Source organism: Pygocentrus nattereri, chromosome 5 (assembly GCF_015220715.1).
Source record: "Pygocentrus nattereri isolate fPygNat1 chromosome 5, fPygNat1.pri, whole genome shotgun sequence".
NCBI classification, from domain to species: Eukaryota; Metazoa; Chordata; class Actinopteri; order Characiformes; family Serrasalmidae; genus Pygocentrus; species Pygocentrus nattereri.
Window position 1 is genome coordinate 31,489,906 of NC_051215.1, and position 6,434 is coordinate 31,496,339.

Below are 6,434 nucleotides of genomic sequence, written 5' to 3' on the forward strand. Positions count from 1 at the left end.
CCAGCTCAGCCTCCTGTCTTTTAGACAGAGCCACAGTTTCCAAACCATACATCATAGCAGGACGCACTACTGTCTTGTAAACCTTCCCTTTCACTCTTGCTGCTATCCTTCTGTCACACATCAGCCCTGACATCCGTCTCCATCCACTCCATCCTGCCTGCACCCTCTTCCTCACCTCTTTTTTGCACTGTCCATTGCTCTGGATGGTTGACCCAAGATATTTGAAGTCATCCACCTTTACGACCTCTACTCCTTGCATCTTCACCTTTCCACCTGCCTCCCTCTCATTCACACACATGTATTCCATCTTGTTTCTACTGACCTTCATTCCTCTCCTCTCCAGTGCTAACCTCCACCTCTCCAGATTCTCTTCCACCTGCTCTCTACTCTCACCACAGATTACAATGTCATCTGCAAACATCATGGTCCATGGAGCCTCCTGCCTGACCTCATCTGTCAACCTGCCCATCACCATTGCAAACAAGAAGGGGCTCAAAGCTGATCCCTGATGTAACCCTACCTTCACCTTGAAACCATTTGTCACTCCAACTGCACACCTCACCACTGTCTCACTATCCTCATACATGTCCTGCACCACCCTAACATACTTTTCAGCTACACCTGACTTCCTCATACAGTACCACAGTTCCTCTCTTGGCACCCTATCATATGCCATATCATACTCCTCTAGATCCACAAAGACACAATGTAGCTCCTTCTGACCTTCTAAGTACTTCTCTACCAACACTGTCAACGCAAAAATTGCATCTGTGGTACTCTTTCTGGGCATGAAACCAAACTGCTGCTCACTGATCTGAACCTCTCGCCTTAGCCTTGCTTCAACAACTCTTTCCCATACCTTCATGGTGTGGCTCATCAACTTTATACCTCTGTAGTTACTGCAGCTCTGCACATCACCCTTGTTCTTAAAATTGGGGACCAGTACACTGCTTCTCCACTCATCTGGCATCCTCTCACTCTCCAGGATTTTGTTAAACAACCTGGTTAAAAAGTCCACTGCCTTCTCTCCTAAACATCTCTATACCTCCACAGGTATGTCATCTGGACCAAATGCCTTTCCATTCTTCATCCTTTTTAAAGCTGCCCTCACTTCCACCTTACTAATTCTCTGCACTTCCTGATCCACTATCTCTCCCCCCGTTGTCCTCCTCTCTCTCTCTCATTTTCCTCATTCATTAGTTCTTCAAAGTACTCCTTCCATCTACTCATCACTCTCTGTTCACTCACTAGTACATTTCCCTCTCTATCCTTTATCAGCCTAACCTGCTGTACATCCTTTCCAGCTCTATCTCTCTGTTTAGCCAAACGATACAAGTCCTTTACTCCTTCTTTACTGTCCAGCCTCTCATACAGCTCATCATAGGCCTGAGCCTTTGCCACCATGCTTTTTGCTATGTGACTAGCCTCACAGTACTCCTGCCTCCTTCCTTCATCTCTCTGGTTATCCCACTTTTTCTTAGCTGCCTTCTTCTGAATACTCTCCTGGACTTCCTCATTCCACCACCAACCTTCCTTGTCTTCTTTCCTCTGACCAGACGAAACACCCAACACATTCTTGCCAGTTTCTCTCACCACCTTAGCTGTAGTTTCCCAGTCCTCAGGTAGCTCCTCAGTGCCCCCAAGGGCCTGTTGCAATTTTTCCCTGAACTGCCTGTAACCATCTTCCTCCTTCAGCTTCCACAATCTAATCTTTGGCTCTGTCTTCACTCTCTTCCTCTTCTTTGTTTCTAATCTCATTCTACAGACAACCACCCTATGCTGCCTTGCTACACTTTCTCCTGGCACCACTTTACAATCTCCAAATCTCCTTTAGGTGGCATCTCCTGCTAAGGATATAATCCACCTGTGTGCACCTCCGTCCACTCTTGTATGTCACCCTGTGTTCTTCCCTCTTCTGAAAATATGTGTTTACCACAGCCATTTCCATTCTCTTTGCAAAATCTACAACCATCTGACCTTCCGCATTTCAGTCTTTCACACCATACATACCCAGCACCTCTTCATCCCCTCTGTTCCCTTCACCAACATGTCCATTGAAGTCTGCACAAATCACTAATCTCTCCTCTCTATGGACACCATCTACCACTTCATCCATTTTACTCTCCTCTAACTGACATCCAACCTGTGGTGCATATGAACTGACCACATTCAAATTTACACCATCAACCTCCAACTTCAGGCTCATGATCCTATCTGACACTCTCTTTACATCCAGAACACTTTTCCCAAGCTGTTTCTTTAGGATTATCCCTACTCCATTTCTCTTCCTCTCTACACCATGATAGAACAGTTTGAATCCACCTCCAATGTTCCTGGCCTTGCATCCTTTCCATCTGGTCTCCTGGACACACAGAATATCTACCTTCCTTCTCTCCATCATGTCTGCAAGCTCTCTGCCTTTACCAGTCATCGTCCCTATGTTCAGAGTCCCTACTCTAACCTCCACACTCCTGCCTTTCCTTCTCTCTTGCTGCATTCTAACCCACCTTTCTCCTCTTTGATGGTCTTCAACCTACAGTAGTCCAATTTCCACCGGCACCCTGCTGGTCAACAGCACCGGAGGCGGTCGTTGTTAACCCGGGCCTCGACCGATCCGGTATGGCAATAATATTTGTGACCCGCATGATAGTTTTGGCACAAGTTTTATGCCAGATGCCCTTTCTGACGCAACCCTCACCATTTATCCGGGCTTGGGACCGGCACCAGAAGTACACAAAGTACACCCCTAATGGCTGGTTTAAGTAGATGAACCATCGATGACGGTGCAATAATACTTAGATCTGGTGCTTGAGGAACCTTTTGGACTCTATCCTGATCTTCACTTTACTGTGTATAGGAAGATAACCATCTTGAAATATGGGAACATCACTAAGATCATCAGGAAATGTTGGAACAATTAGCTGCATTTGGTCCTTTAAAATGGCCTCATATTTCTTGGCTTTCTGTGCAGAGCATTCATCTGACCTAATGACTCCCACAGAATGGCTTTTCATACCTTTATGGAGCTACCACCATGGTAAACAGCTGGCAACAGACAGGTTGGATTGAGGAATCCTTTGGTTTTCCAGGAGTGACTCGTGCCACCATCTTATATTACGATGTTTCTTTCCTGTGCTTAGCAGTCCAGACGTTGTTCTCTTTTGTGGCCTGTCAAAGTGGCAGCCCTGCCATAAACTACAGCTTACATCTCAAATGACATCTTCAGGACCTTTAGATTGGGAACATCTCCCGACAGCATCTTAGCACAGTAATTGTTTAACAGTGATTATCAGACTGAACACTCTCTCTAGTAGTTAAGTTGATCTCAGCACTGAGCTACAGTGGGAACCCCAGGCCTCATTCTTGCTGCTCCTAGTGTTGGGATTGTGAGGGATATTGGAAGTTTCTCTCCAATGAAATTTGGCAGTTTGGTTTGTCTGCATACAAAAGCACAAATGACAACATTTGATTTGATTGTTCATTCTAACAACATCTAAGCATGACTCTAATGTAAAAACAGTACAGAGACACAGAGAAAGTGGCAATTCCCTCCCACGGCTCACTTTTTAGAATTTCTTCTACTCTGATTGCTGATAGAATGTAACAGTTCGTTGATTTTAAAGCTGTCCTTCTGGATCAGGGGGTGTCAAGCTCAACCACTAAAAGGACCATATTAAAAAAGCTCAACAAACCTATGGGCTAGAGAACAACTATGTTTTATTTCATTTTTAAATAACATTTTGCTATAAATCAAACTGACCACTGTTTATTCAAAATACGCAAAAACATCAACAGTATAATATAGGCACTTATAATTGACCTTGAAATATTACATGGACACTTGAAATACTGAGAATTTAAATGTCCCCAGGAGATCCGTTTTTTAAGCCTCTGTCTGCTTGAACTAAACCCCTGGCATTTTTTCTTTACTGCAAGTTCATTAATACTCGGGCTCAATTTCTGAGCTGCTGAGCTAACGTTAAGTGCTTATACCAGCTGAACTGCACTGTTAGTGTGTTTGGTGATACGACTGATGTGGAACTGTGTCGAATTACGTAGAACTGAGGTGTAACCACTGTCCTATACATTATTGGGGTTGGGGTGCGAGAGTCAGAGAAACACATTACGTTGCAGTGCATGCTGGGGACTGAAGTGCAGTGCATTGTGAAACAAGCTGATAATAGAAAATTTAGATACTTTTGCAGGCCGGATACACATGGGTTCTAGATTAAGCAGAACAGCGATCATTCCCAGTTTAACATCAGAGCCATGAATTGTTGTTATGCTAAGCTTTCATATCCTATCAAGTTCTATATCACATCAAGTTTCTTTATATTGACACATACAAAAACAAGCTGTTTATCAAGTGTGTATTTATTGACTGTGGTTTTATTTTGTTAATTGACTACATTTTATTCATGTTTTTAGCTCCAAAGAGTGAGATCTGTGCTGTATAAATCACAGCAGGAAAACATGCACACCCCATCTCCAAGCCTATATAAACACCACTACAGACAGACAAAAAGACGGACAGAATATGGCTCTGCATTCAGTATATACAGATAATGAAGATCCAACAGCAGCAAAACAATAGAGAGTTCAAAAACAGAGGTCAGTGTATTTTTGTGCAAACATGCAGTCATCTGCGCAAAAAAAGTGATTCATTTTAAACATTTTAAAGCTCAGCGAAGTGGTGCATGTTAGACTGTACTCTCATCTGCGTACTGGCCAAATGATCTGAATAAATGATACGACGGTACTAGATGCTTTAATAAAAACATGTTTTCAGTCCAATAAGGCCAAGGGCAGAGGGTATTGGAGAATAAAACATTATGAATTCTTTAACTCTTAAATTTTAATTTATTTAATTTCCAGTCAAAATGGTCATGTCAAAATGGTCATTACATACAAGGTAGTTTTTCCAGCATGAGGAAAGAAGCAGGAGATATACACTGTAAAAAAATAAATAAATAAATAAATAAAAAAAGTTACGGTCAAAGTACTGTAAAAGTTAAACTAATACCTGTTTTTTAAAAACAAGTAAATGCATGTAAATGACCCATACATATACTGTATTTTAACACTGCTGTTCTTAATTAGTTCTTAAACAGAGGCAAAAGTTTATTGTAATGGTTGTTACTGTTGTTATTATTATGGTAAATTACTGTATAACAGAGTAACCAGTTGATCTACTGAAAATGTTGGATTACAGTAAAATGTAATTTCTTTTAAGAAATTAAAAGACAAATTCTGCAGATTTTTACCATGATAATTAAAGGATTTTGTCTGGTGCCCTTGTGCCGGACTTCTTACTATTTTTTTTTTACAGTGTATACTTAACAGAAAATAACACAAGTCCAACAACTAAATATAATATCATTTTTTATTATTTGCCTTCATCACTGCTCCCGTTCTTTTCAGGAGACATTACTATATTATTATATTTCAGTTATTTAGTATTGTCTTTTTGTATTTTTACTTTGATTTGTCTGTACTGTTTTTAGTATGTATACAATGGTGTCCTCCTGTGATTACCTGAGCCTCACCACAAGCATTTCAATGCATGAACGTCCTGACATGCTGTGCAAATGACAAATAAACTTGCAACTTCAGCATAAAACTTGAACTTGCTTTCAGATTTTCTGCAGGGATATTCTTTTAACACCTACAAAGTTCAGTCTAAGAAGTTGGCAGTATTTTTTGACTCTGGTCCAAGTAATCTCTCACATTTTCAGTGATGTTGAGGTGGGGACAGTCCATTATTCTGCTATTCTTTGTTCAAGTTTTTCCTTTTTATTATGCAAGTAGATTATCAGATCTCAAATACCTGTCTATCGTTACCTTTCTTAGATGCACATGAGAAAGAAATGTGTGAAGCAGCTAAGGTTTGTTTGTAGAGTTACTTGTGTGAACTTTAGAGTCTGTTTGAATGGAACAGCTCAATTGGCAGTGAATGTGCAACAGTAAGGAGTGGACATTAAACACTGATCACTTGATATTATACGTATTGTGGAAGGCTTTGGTGTAATTTTCCGTTAAAAGTGTCTCCTGTTTGTTTCAGTGAAACATAAATAACTTGTACTTAATGGCTGTTTTGAGTTGAAATTGAATAACCAAAAAAGTGCTCTCTATCTTTTGCACAATAATATACATGCCAAGATAATCTGGCTGTTCATATTATAATGCAAAAGTAACAAACAAGACTTGAGATGCATTAAATACACATACTTTTAGCAACAGAGGTTAAGTGACATTAATGCCCCGGTGATGTCCATTAAAATTACTGATATTATATGTAGATCAACACTGAATTTAGTTCCTCTATTGGTCAACAGCAAAGGGAAAATCATCCCATCATGAACATTATAGCAGCAGGGTTCTAAAAGGACGTCAGTCCCAAGTGTGTGTGTATATATATATATATATATATATAT